This window comes from Dermacentor albipictus, chromosome 2, assembly GCF_038994185.2.
Source record: "Dermacentor albipictus isolate Rhodes 1998 colony chromosome 2, USDA_Dalb.pri_finalv2, whole genome shotgun sequence".
NCBI classification, from domain to species: domain Eukaryota; kingdom Metazoa; phylum Arthropoda; class Arachnida; order Ixodida; family Ixodidae; genus Dermacentor; species Dermacentor albipictus.
In genome coordinates, this window is record NC_091822.1 from 12,137,571 (window position 1) to 12,150,072 (window position 12,502).

General features: G+C 48.2%; 1 pseudogene; it reads right to left on the minus strand.

The window, feature by feature from the left end:
• Nucleotides 1-12,502, minus strand: part of LOC135908837 (glucose dehydrogenase [FAD, quinone]-like) — a 161,673-nt pseudogene that overhangs the window by 62,804 nt on the left and 86,367 nt on the right.

Here is a 12,502-nt window from a genome sequence, read left to right on the forward strand (position 1 = left end):
TACACGACCAGTGACAGCTGCTTCTGCGTAATACATTAAAACAAATTACAGCGTCATTGAGATTTTTCACTGGCCATTGCATATATACAAGAATGTAAGCATGGTTCTTGAATGTCAAAGTTTCATTAACATATTTGTCCTCAACTTGTTCAGTTCATTGCCTTTTAATTTTTCATATCAGTGGCATGCACTGCTTTCCTGGTTTCGAACTGATATAGTTCTAAAGTTCGTGTGATATTTTCTTTACTTAAATAGACAAAAATATGGAAGCATTGATATCAGTTATTTTGGGCAAAATTTTTGGCACATACGAGTACATTCTTTTATGAAAAAATACATATTTTATTGTTTTGACTGTGCGTAGCGTTCAAGAATTCGTTTGCAGCATCTTTGGCAATGACAATGCAGTTATTATTCATGGATTTGTTCCCTTGACAAATTGTTTAAGAGGAAGCTTTAGCTCGGGCCCAATCCAACGCGGCCTATTCAAATACTTGTAAAACGCAGAAACGCTTTTCTTAGATAATCCTGCTAATCGCTATTATTGAAATTCGTTGCATTTGAGAGAGAAAGTTAAATCCTAGTTCTGTTGGAAACACAACTTCGATTTAGGGCGTGAATTTTGTTTAAAATATTTTGAAAAATTCGAAAGTTTGAAAAAATAGTAGCACGACGTTTACAAACTAATAGCTATGCATGAAGAACAGACATTGTGGTTGTGTAAACGGCATCTATTATAACAGTCAAAGCGTACAAGTTTGCTATGTCAATTTGTATCTTACGTGAATTGGTTGCGTTGTGTACAAGGGTTCTGCACAAGCCGTATTTCCACAATACTACATTTTTTTTAGATTCATGTGTAACATATCCATTTTGTCCGCTGTAGATGTACTATTAGATGCAATTCAAAGAATTGTGATATCGTTTTTCATTGTTGAGTCACGGAGTTTTAAACTTGATAGTATCGTTTTCTGGAAATTTTCGATTTGGCCAATCTTTAATAAATAATTGACCATCTAAATGAAAAATTCGAAACCAGTAGTCACTCGAATTCAACTTTTTCTTTTAAATGGAACAAACCTCCTCAAATTTGGTGAAGTGGTTGCAGGGTATAATGAATTCCCTTTCTACATGTATTTAAATAGGAGCACCCGAGCTGAAGCTTCCTCGAACAAAATTTCTGGCTACGCCACTGGTCCTATATATATATATATATATATATATATATATATATATATATATATATATATATATATATATATATATATATGGGGCCAGTGGCGTAGCTCCCCCCGAACAAAATTTCTGGCTACGCCACTGCGCCCCAGCACACTTGTGCTGGCTTCACGATGTGCGTCTGTCACCCGACGCAGTTACTTAAGTCAATTTGACCGCCCAGCCACAGGTTCCTGGCGGTGAATATGTTCTTCGCCCCTTAATCGACGCGCTTTTGAAGTAGAACGTTGCTGTTCCGCATACGCTGGTCATGGTTACTACTAACGACGTCGTTCTACCACTCCTGAATTTCAGCATGTGCCCTCAAGTGATTCCGGCCGGCATGTTCTTGGCCAGCGTCTAGTGGTTCCGAATTTAACATATAGAGTATGAATGCCGAGAGTGGTATATTAGCGCCAATTGCAGCTCACAGATCTTGTTCCTTAACGGATGACTTCGCGAAAATGATTGCACCTGACCTCACCTCCGCACAGGCCACGAACATACGTCTCCTGCTTGAATCGTACAGTGACATCTTTGGTTTCGGCAACAGGCCTTTAGGCCAAACATCTGTTGTTCACCACCGTATATACACTCGAGGCACGAATCCTACTCGTCGGCGTCCCTGTCGTGTATTGCATGCTGAACGTGAAATCATCCAATCAAAAGTGGACAAAATGCTCCGCAAAGGGGTCATCGAGCCAACAGCCAGCCCTTGGGCTTCACCTGTCGCACTTGTGAAAAAAAAAAGATGGTACCTGGCGTTTTTGTGTCGAGTATCGCCACTTAAACATGATCACGCGAAAAGATGTCTACCCACTACCACGCATCGATAACGCCTTGGACTGCTTGCGCTGAGCTAAATACTTCTCGTCCATTGATCTTCGATCCAGCTACTGACAAATTTAAGTGGATGAAATGGACTGCGACAAGACGGCCTTTATTACGCCGGATGGTTTATATCAGTTTAAAGTCATGAGCTCCGGCCTATGCAATATTCCTGCGACATTTGAACGTATGATGGACTCTCTTCTGCGAGGCTACAAACGGACCACCTGTCTTTGTTACTTTGACGACGTTATTGCTTTTCTCCCACGTTCGGCAGCCACCTTGACCTACTCGCTCACCTTCTTGCGGTCTTCCGAAAAGCCACCCTCTAATTGAACTCCATGAAGTGTTAATGCGGGCACCGTCAAATTACCGTGTTGGGACACCTTGTTGACGCATCCGGGGTCCAACCAGATCCGGAAAAAGTTCGCGCCGTACGCAGTCTCCCTGTGCCACGTTCTGTTTATGACGTGCGCTGCTTCGTCGGCCTATGTTCTTACTTTCGCTGTTTCGTCAAAAACCTCGCCGACATTGCTCGGCCTTTGACAGATCTTCTTAAGAAGAACACGCCATTCTCATGGGGCCGTGAATAAGGTCACGCGTTCGCCGCTCTCATCGGGTTTTTGACGAACCCTCCCATACTTGCCCACTTTGATCCATCTGCACTGACCAAAGTCCAAGCGGCCGTGGCATCGGCACTGTTCTCGCCCAACAACATAATGGTACCGAGTGCGTGATAGCTTACGCCAGCCGCCTGCTGTCACCTGCCGAGAGAAATTACTCCATCACCTCGCGGGAGCGCTTGGCTTTAGTTTGGGCTGCCGCCAAGTTCCGGCCATATTTGAACGGCCGCACATTTTCGGTTCTTACAGACCACCACGCACTCTGATGGTTGGCTTCGTTCCGGGACCCGACAGGACGGCTTGGTCGCTGGGCTGCTGGGCGCTGGGCATCACGCATGTCACCGGATCCTGCTGCGCATGATCTGGTGACCTGCGTGATGGCTTTTACTGACATGACCTACACGCGCACTGAACAACAACGCGATGAATCCTCACCTTCCATCATCGCCGGGGTGCAATGTTGCAGTACTGAGGGCACGTGCCGCATGTTCGTGCTTCACGACGGCATTCTCTGCCGCCGCAATATCAACCCTGACGGCCCTGAGTTGTTCCTTGTCCTTCCTTGTCATCTGCGATCCGTCGCTCTCAAAAACTTCACAATGCCGCGACGCCGCGACACTTAGCAGTTTTGCGTACATACGACCGCGCACGACGCCGGTTCTTCAGGCCGTGTCTCTACCGCTCCGTGCGTCGTTACGTCGCAATTCGCGAATTGTGTCAGCGCCGGAAGAGACCTCCCCTGCCACCTGTCGGACGACTCTATCCAATTGAAGTTCCCTCGAAACTGTTCTTTCGCGTAGGCCTTGACCTGCTTGGCCCTTTTCCTACGACGTGCGACTAGAGAGAATAAGTGGATCGCCGTCGCTAGTGATTACGCGACCTGCTACACGATAACAAAGGCGTTGCCGACTAGTTGCGCAACAGACGTCACCGATATTCTCCAACACGACGTGATTCTCCACCGTGGTGCACCTCGACTGTTACTTGCAGACCGCGGCCGCTCGTTCTTGTCTCGAGTTGTCGACGACCTCCTCCGCTCTTGTGCCACTGAGCACAAGCTGTCCACCGCCTACCACCCACAAACGAACTGTTTTACGGAACGTCTCAACTGAACAATCACAGAAATGCTGTCGATGTAAGTCTCGAATGATCACTGCGATTGGGACGCCACGCCGGTCTACGTGACGTTCGCGTATAACTCGTCCCGACATGACATCACAAGATATTCGCCCTTTTATCTTTTGTATGGTCACGACCCCACATTGCCGTTTGACACCATCCTCCCTTCTGTGCCACGTGTTGCAACTGGGTACGCTCGTGTTGTCATTGATCGCGCTCACATGGCACGTCAAGTCGCCCTATCTCGTTCATTAGCCTCGCAGCATATACAGAAATGGCATTATGACTAGTGAAATCGCGATGTTTAGTTCGCGCCTGGAGCTTGGTCACCTGCTTTGGTCACCATTTCGTCGGGTTGGCCTTTCCCAGAAGCTTCTCTCTCACTACAAACGGCCTTATGAAGTCCTACGTCAAGTTAACGACGTAAATTACGAGATTTCGCCGATACAGGTTTGATCCATCCTTAAGTCCGACGCCTGTTGACGTCGTCCACGTTTCGCGGCTGATGCCATACTTCGCGCGCAGTTCTTCGCCTACCATGCTCCGAGATGGCGCTTCACCAACCGGGGGTCCTGTTACGGAAGGATGAACGAAGAAAGAGGAAGAAAAAGATTGCGGGACGGTTTCTGCTGCGTGTTGTTGGTGATCAGCCATCTTAACTACACTGACTCATATTGTATATTGTGACGGACAGTTGAGTGACGGCACTTTAATCACTTTACGTTGGGCGAACTTGTGCCAGACAAACAGCTAAGCGAGAGCCTCACTACAACGTCCACAGTCTTTTCGCAAGCGTCCTACACCTCTTCTTCCCTCGTGTTCCGCGCTGATGACATGTTGCTCCAATTGCACGTGTCTTGCGAGCTCGTGTTGCCCGCTTCACTGCCGCTATCTTTCGCAGGTAGCAGCAAAAAAATGGACGGGCGCAGGAAGCGGTTGGCGCGCGTAATTTGAAATCATCTTGTGCCATTGTCCCCCTTCCAAGAGTGCATCGGCCCGATGCTCATACAGAAGGCGGTGGTTTCTAGACTGCCATTGGCAATGATTGTAAGCGGAAACAGTTATTGTCTGTTGTAGTACGGTTTCATTCGGACGACATGGGCGATTTCTGTTCGATGCCGCCGTAGTGATGAGGTTACTTGACCTTCTGGAGCAACTTCGTAGTTCAAGGGACTTCAAGGGACTAATTCGGCGAATTATCTTATACGGGCCAAAATAACGACGAAGAAGCTTCTCGGATAGGCCGCGCATCCATACGGGAGTCCACACCCATACTTTGTCTACAGGCGCATACTGGCCGTCTCTTCGTCGCAACTTGTATCGGTCCGCGTCGGTTTGCTGTTGCTCCTGAATTCGGTGTCGCGCCAGCTGCCGTGCTTCTTCAGCTCTTTGCGTGAAGTCGCTGACGTTATTGTCATTTTCGGAGGTCTCATCTACAGGTAGCATTGCATATAAAGTTGTGGTGACGGTCTGGCCAAAAACGAGTTAGAAAGGTGTCATTTGAGTCGTCTCTTGCACAGCCATATTATTGGCGGCGAGGAGTTACGGAGTCGCCCTCTATCGGAAGCGCCTCGCTGGCGTAGTATGAGGGATCACGTGGCGCGCTCCTCATAGGTTTTGCTGTCAGCGCTCACTGAAAACACCACGCGCGAGCTCTCCCGGACATTTCTGTAAGTACTTTCTAAACAAGAGAAGTTTCTAATTACTGTCTAAATAATAATCGTGAGCAAACTGAAAGCACACAATCGTTTACAGCCGCTATCTCTTTACCGAATACGTACAGTGAACGCCACTGCGCTCGGTCGCCGCGATGGAGTCTCCCGAACCGGCTTCTTGCATGAAAGGTAGATAAACGCTGAGAGTAAACCATGTGAAATATGTTCTTATAGTGTTTGTATAACTAAATGGAGCGTAACAGAACGAAGCCCCAATGCAGCGATCGCGCAGATTCGCAGCGACCGACTGCGCGTCTGCATGCTTGTCCGCGCACTGTTTCGCTTTCTCCGAGTGCGCGTTTTCGCACCGTGCCATGAGCTTTAGGCCGCAGAATATGAGCATTTGACAGTATACAAGCAACCGTTGTTCCGTGGGCGCTATCAAAGCTGTTCAAAAATAATTTCATTGTAGAGACTTCGACGCCTGTGCCGTCGCGACGATTCAATCTTTTTTTTTCTTCTAAATTCTTTGACCTTTCGATACTATTTCGCGAGTTGCGTCGCACTGTATGTTCATCGGCGTTCTCAGCGTGCAATTTCCCGCTGCTCCTTTTTTGTAATCCAGTGCATTAATTCATAACATAAACATGACCATATGCCATGCTTTGTTTAAATGTGCTTCTTACCGCTGCCTTTCCACTCCACTGAACTTGCCAGTATCTATAGTATCGACAAGTTCATAGACCAAACCGTCATGACATTAGTCGGGCAGCGGACTCGGGCGTGCGTCTCAGTGCGTGTTTTCAGAACATCGCAGACCGGGCGCCGTAGCAGAAATCTTCCTCGTGTCTGTGCTTGCTGCATACCCGAGTTGTAGCCGATGACTGTTTGCCGGTTTTATGTTTCGCGAGCCAAGCTTCACGCAGCTTCTTGTCCTGCGGGTACGTGTGAATAAGGCTGACACCGGCCTCCGTTACGGCCCTGCGGCACCGAGCAGTAGCCTACCATGTCGCGCGCCTTCAAAAGCAGCCACTACCTATTGTAGTGCTTTCAAGCGTTGTAAAGGAGACACTCGAAGCGGGTAAATTTCGCCACTAAATGAAAACCGCAGCGTACGAGGGAATTTAGACTCGTTTTCAGCTCGCTTCGGCGCGCCCGAAGCAGCCGACGCGGCCGCTATGCCCACGTGATCCCTCCTAGCACGTCACGCCGACGGTGGCGCCAGCTTTTCCAGTGGTGGAGCTCGAGGCCAATACGCGAACGTTGCGTACGGTAGTATCCTGTCCCATGTTCGGTGCTCCATGTCTACGTATATTGACAACATATCAGTCAGCGTTCTGTTGAGTCGTTCAGTTAGTCCATTTGTCTGCGGATGATATGGGGTGGTTTTTCGGTGACTGTTGTGTGTCAATTTCATAATGGACTGTGTAAAATGGGCTGTAAATATGGTTCTTCGGTCGGTGACGAGAACGTTAGGAGCGCCATGCCGTAGTGCTATATTAGTGACAAAAAAAATCAGCTACCTCACTGGTCGTTCTCTTGACAAAAGACCCTGTTTCGGCATATCGAGTTAGGTAGTCAGTTGTAATTACGATCCAACGCTTTCCTGATCATGATGTGGGAAAGGGGGCCAAGTAAGTCCATTCCCACTTGTGTGAATGGAGTTTCCGGTGGATGTATCGGTTTTAGGAGACCTGCTGGCTTGAATGGTAGTATTTTATGTCTTTGGCGGACCCGGCAGATTCTTACGTAGTGTTGCATAGAATTAACATAGAATAACATAGAATAACTTTGGCCAGTAATACTTAATACGGATGAGCGCGAGTGTTCTGCTCACTCCTAAATGTCCTGCTGATGGATCGTCGTGGCATGCTTCCAATATCTCGAGTCGTAATTTTGAAGGTACGACGAGCAGAAGTGTCTCCGCAGTATGTTCAAAATTTCTTTTGTACAGGACATTATTTCTCAGGACGAACGACGACAAGCTGCGGACGAAAGCTCGTGGATTGTCGACAGGGTGTCCTTCTAGGTAGCCAATGATCAGGCGTAACTCCGTGTCAGATCGCTGATGCTGAGCCATTTGCGATGTTGTCACATCTCCTAGGAACAGGCAACCCTGTCCATTTTTTCCCTAACCGTTGATTCCCTGTATTCAATCGGTGCACGTGACAAGCAATCAGCATCACTGTGTTTGTGACCGGACTTGTATACGACCGTTAAATCGTATTCCTGCAGCCCATCTTTACAGCCGTCCAGATGGGTCTTTGAGATTCGCCAGCCAGCCCAACGAATGATGGTTGCTGGTAGCTCGGAATGGTCGGCCATATAAGTACGGTCTAAGCTTGCTGATGGCCCATATCACCACGAGGCATTCTTTTTCTGTTACTGAGTAGTTCACCTCAGTCTTGTAAAGCGTTCGACTAGCTACGTAATGACTCATTCCTCTCCATTTTGCCACTGAATGAGGGCGGCATCGAGGCCTAAATTGCTTGCGTTTGTGCAAATATGAGATATCAGTTTCAGCTTTCTCGTCAAAATGAGCAAGAACTGGATGGTGCTGAAGACGATTTCGGAGCTCATTGAAAGCATTCTCCCGCTCAATCAACCAGATGAAAGGCGTGTCTTCTTTAGTTAACCGCGTTAGTGGTTCGGCGATCCTTGACAAAAATTTTGACGAAGCGTCTGTAGTTGGCGCAAAGTCTTAAGAATCACCTGCAGCCCTTTTGTTGGTTGGTTTCAGAAATTTTTTCACTGCCGCATTCTTCTCAGGCTCCGGGCCAATGCCTTCTGAACTGACAACATGGCCGAGGCAAAGAAGCTCGGGAAAGCCGAAATGACATTTCTGGGGTTTTATCGTCCGACCTGCTGATCTAATAAGTTTCATCACAGCCTGCAGTCATTCTACGTGCTGCTCGAAAGTGGTAGAAAAAATCGCGACATCGTCAACATAAACGAGACAGGTCTGCCATTTCAGACCGGTGAGCACAGTGTCCATCATCCGCTGAAATGTGGCAAGCGCGGAACAAAGGCCGAATGGAAGCACTTTGAACTCGTACAGTCCGCCTGGCGTCATAAACGCCGTCTTTTTCGCGATCTCGTTCGTCCACTTCTATCTGCCAGTCGCAGCTTTTGAAGTCCAGGGAGGAAAAGAATTTGGCATCTAGTAGTTTATCTAGAGTGTCATCGATTCTTGGAAGTGGCTACACATCCCGCTTTGTGACGGCGTTCAGCTTTCGGTAATCAATGAAGAAGCGCAAAGTCTGGTCCTTTTTCTTTACAAGTACCACAGGCGAGGCCTGCGGACTTGCCGACGGCTGAATTACATCGTCTTCTAGCATTTCCTTAACTTGACTTCCGATCGGATGGCTTCTCTCTCTTTTGGTGACACTCGGTAGGGACGCTGGGAAATAGGCTTTCCTGATTCGTCGACAATTATCCGATGTTTGGCAATAGATGTGCGCCGGACTTTGGATGACATTGCAAAACATTCGGTGAAGTCCCTTGCGAGGGTCTCTATTTGCTCCTTCTGTCTGGGCGATAGACCTGGTTCGATGTCGATGGCTGAGAGGACAGAATCCACGTCTTGGAAATTCGTTGGTGAAGTCCCTGGAATGCTGAGATCTGTACCTTGGACGAACTTATTAAGGCTGGCAATAACAATTCCCTTCGCGACATGGTGCACCTCATTTCCAAAATTATTGAGGAAAACGTTGGCACATCCGCCACGCAGCTGGACAATCCCTCTTGCCATGCAGATCCCTTTTTCGAGTAGGAGACTGGTGTTGCTGCCTGCAATTCCTTCGTAGTCACTGAACGCGTCGCATCTTACTGTGACGGACGCTGGATCTCGGACGAAGCATCAAGTCGTCATCGGCAATGTAAAGAGCATCGAATTTTTCTTCAGTGTAGAATACTGCGACAGCGTGTTTTGTTGAAAAGGAAACACATGATTTCCGCAAGTTGATTACAGCGCCATTATCCTGCAAGAAAGCCATGTCAATAATCAAGTCTATTGAGCATTCGGAAAGCACGATAAAGCTAACGACGTACATAAAGCCTCGTATTCCTATTCTAGCCGTGCACTTGCCCGTCAGGTCGATCAGGTGTCTTCCTGTGGTGCGAACTTGAGGCCCTTTCCAAGGAGTCTACACTTTCATCAGTTTCCTGGCGCACTCGCTACTTATTACCGAGTAAAATCTGCACCTGTATCCACTAACGCGTTCACTTCGTAACCGTCAATAAACACACGTACATCGGAGGCAACGTCGCTCTTACGGCACTGGTTTCTGAGTCCCTCATTGTCGTCCGGAATCATCGATGGAGGTTCTTCTCTTTCTAGAATCAAACTAGAGTCAGCGGCCTTACCTCCCGAGGCCGCTGACTCTAGTTTTCCCTACGCGGGCTCTGTGAACGGCGTCTTGGGGAGCTTCATGACGGACGTGGAGCTCGGTGGCTGATGCCTCAACGGCACGGTTGATCGAGGTTGGCGTTGCTGATAGGCGTATGAGGAGCTTTGACGAGTTGACAGGTACTCTTCGATTTCAACTGGACGCTCACCATTTCGAGGGCAAGGTGGGTTAACCGGAAAACCACGAAGCCTGGCGATAGTGGAACATTCTGTACAGGTGGCCAGCCACACCGCAGTGGTTGCAGAGAGGTATTCGGTCAGGAGTGCGCCATGCATCAGACTTCATTAAAACTTCTTTCGGGTGGCGGCAGCGGCTCACCACGTAGACGACGACTGCTGCGTTGGTGAACAGGAGTCAACTCAATGGGTTCGAGTCGCCGTGAGTCCGGGCTCCTTTCTATGACTCGAGAGGGGCTTGAAATCATACCCCGCACCTCCACCAGAACTGTAAAGCACAGTTGAGTGACGGTACTGTAATCACTTTACATTGGGCGAACTTGTGCCCGACAAACAGCTAAGGGAGAGGTTCCCAAACCCACAGGTGTACGTGCCATTGAGTTTGCACCCTTTCTGCACTATCACCGAAATCGGCCCACATAATGATTCTGTTCTCTTGACGGACACCGAAAAAAAAAAACTACGGAAGGTTAGTCATATACAGTTTCGCTGTAAAAGGCAGCAAAATGTTGCCCATCGACTAGATTGATTTGTCGGCGCTTTAGGAATGTGTGTGAAGAGTGGTGGCCTGGACGGGCAGGGGGGACTTGGGGGGGAGGAGGTATGCCGCTTAATTTCCGGGGGGGGGGGGGCGCCCCCCCCTTGGTGCGTGCCTGATTCAGCGTGAAAACAGGCGCATATGTGCTGAACAGACGCTGCCAGAGACGCCATCGTAGTGGACGAGTTTAAACAAATATTTTTTTCCTCTAGAACAGCAGCCAGGGTGCGTCCGCTGATGTTCGTGGAATGGTTGTAGTACAAGGGGCAACTAGACAACATACCGAAAGGACTGAAGGAAGTGGCTTGCATACGTCGGGATGTTGAACCGGGATGTTTAGGAAATTAAGAGCGCAAAATTGACGAGGGCGAACGAAAAGAAGAACACGACACTGGCGCTGAGCCACAACTGAAGCGCCAGTGTCGTGTTCTTTTCCTTCGTCCTCGTCTGTTTTGCGCTGTTAATTTCTGAAACTTGAATCACCACCAACTAGCCCAAGTTTATCTTCAAGTACAGTTCATTTCGTGATGTTTAGCTCGGCGATACGTTGTAAAGGAGCGAGATGTGTCGCAGTATCAGCAAAAATGACCCCTCATTAGGACAACTCTAAATAGAGCGGGATTGGCAATGAAGTTATACAATATACGGTGTTTTGCTGCTAAGCCGGAGGTCACGGATCCGGCCGTGGCAGCTGCTTTACGGTAGGTGCGAAATTTAAAAATCCTCGTATACTTAGATTTACGTCCCCACGTTAAAGAACCACCAAAACTCTATTTGCATTTGGCAAGAACCCAGTAACCTCCTTTTGTCTTGACCCACGGGCAATTCTATGTAGTGGATGGAAACAATTGTCGAAAATAAAGAATAAACAAAAAACTGCTTTAAAAAATTTGTAGTCCAACGCGGCCAACCCCCATCAACCTGCATAAGCGGCCTTTATGTGAGATCGCGGATTTTTGAAACAGAAATTCACCGTACGGAGAGATGTGCTCCTTGAATAGTGCTGGGCCACGATAACCAGCCTTTTAAGTATTTTCAAATGACACGCGCGAGATAATCGAAATCAAAACAACCTTTGCTATATCCTTCACAGGTGAACATGTGCTGTGCAATAAAGTCACAGAAGGAGTAAACGCACGTTCATCTCTTCGAGGTGCTTCTTTGGTCCAACGCCCGACAGCATGAGCAGCTTGGGTGAGTTGATGACCCTGCAGATATGATAATTTCCTTGGCTGCGCGAACAGTGTGCTTGCGCTGGTTCTTCTTGAAGGTGACGCCCACCGCTCGCATTCCGTCGAACAGGATCTGCGCCGCAGTGGACACGTACACAGGCAGCGTAAACAGTAGGGACTTTAAGACAGATAAAGAAGACGCATTGATCTTATCAGATTTGGTGATGCATGCTCAGCGCAGCTGTTTGTTCTCAGCAATAAGGGTGAGAGAGACGTGCCTGAAACTCAAACAGCTGTTATCGCGGACGGTTAGAGGTTGTACATGACCACGTGGTCATCTCTAGATCTTTAGGTGTTATGAGAGCAAGAAGCCCCATTGTAGTATAAACGGCTCGCACTGGTGTCCTCGTAGCCGCCATGCTCGGGCACTGGCACAGTGATAAGCTTGGTACACGGCGTCACGTGAAAGTTATGAACAGCAATGCCATCATTTACATTCTAATTATATTCTACGTTCATTTATTCCTCCTTTAGGTATTGATTTTGGTGACGGTCTAGGTTGGTTACCATCGTAACCTGCTAGTCAATGCAGCGGATAACAGTAACATGCAATCGAAAAACAAATTGAGAAGCCATTCGACCCAGTGAAGGTGGTTGACCAGCGAAGCTGCTATGGTGGTACCAATTGTGTTCGTATACGTTTTTGCCGGCCTGAAATTCTTCAGGCGCACGGATCACGCGTGGCCTTCCCATAGCGAACGGTGCAG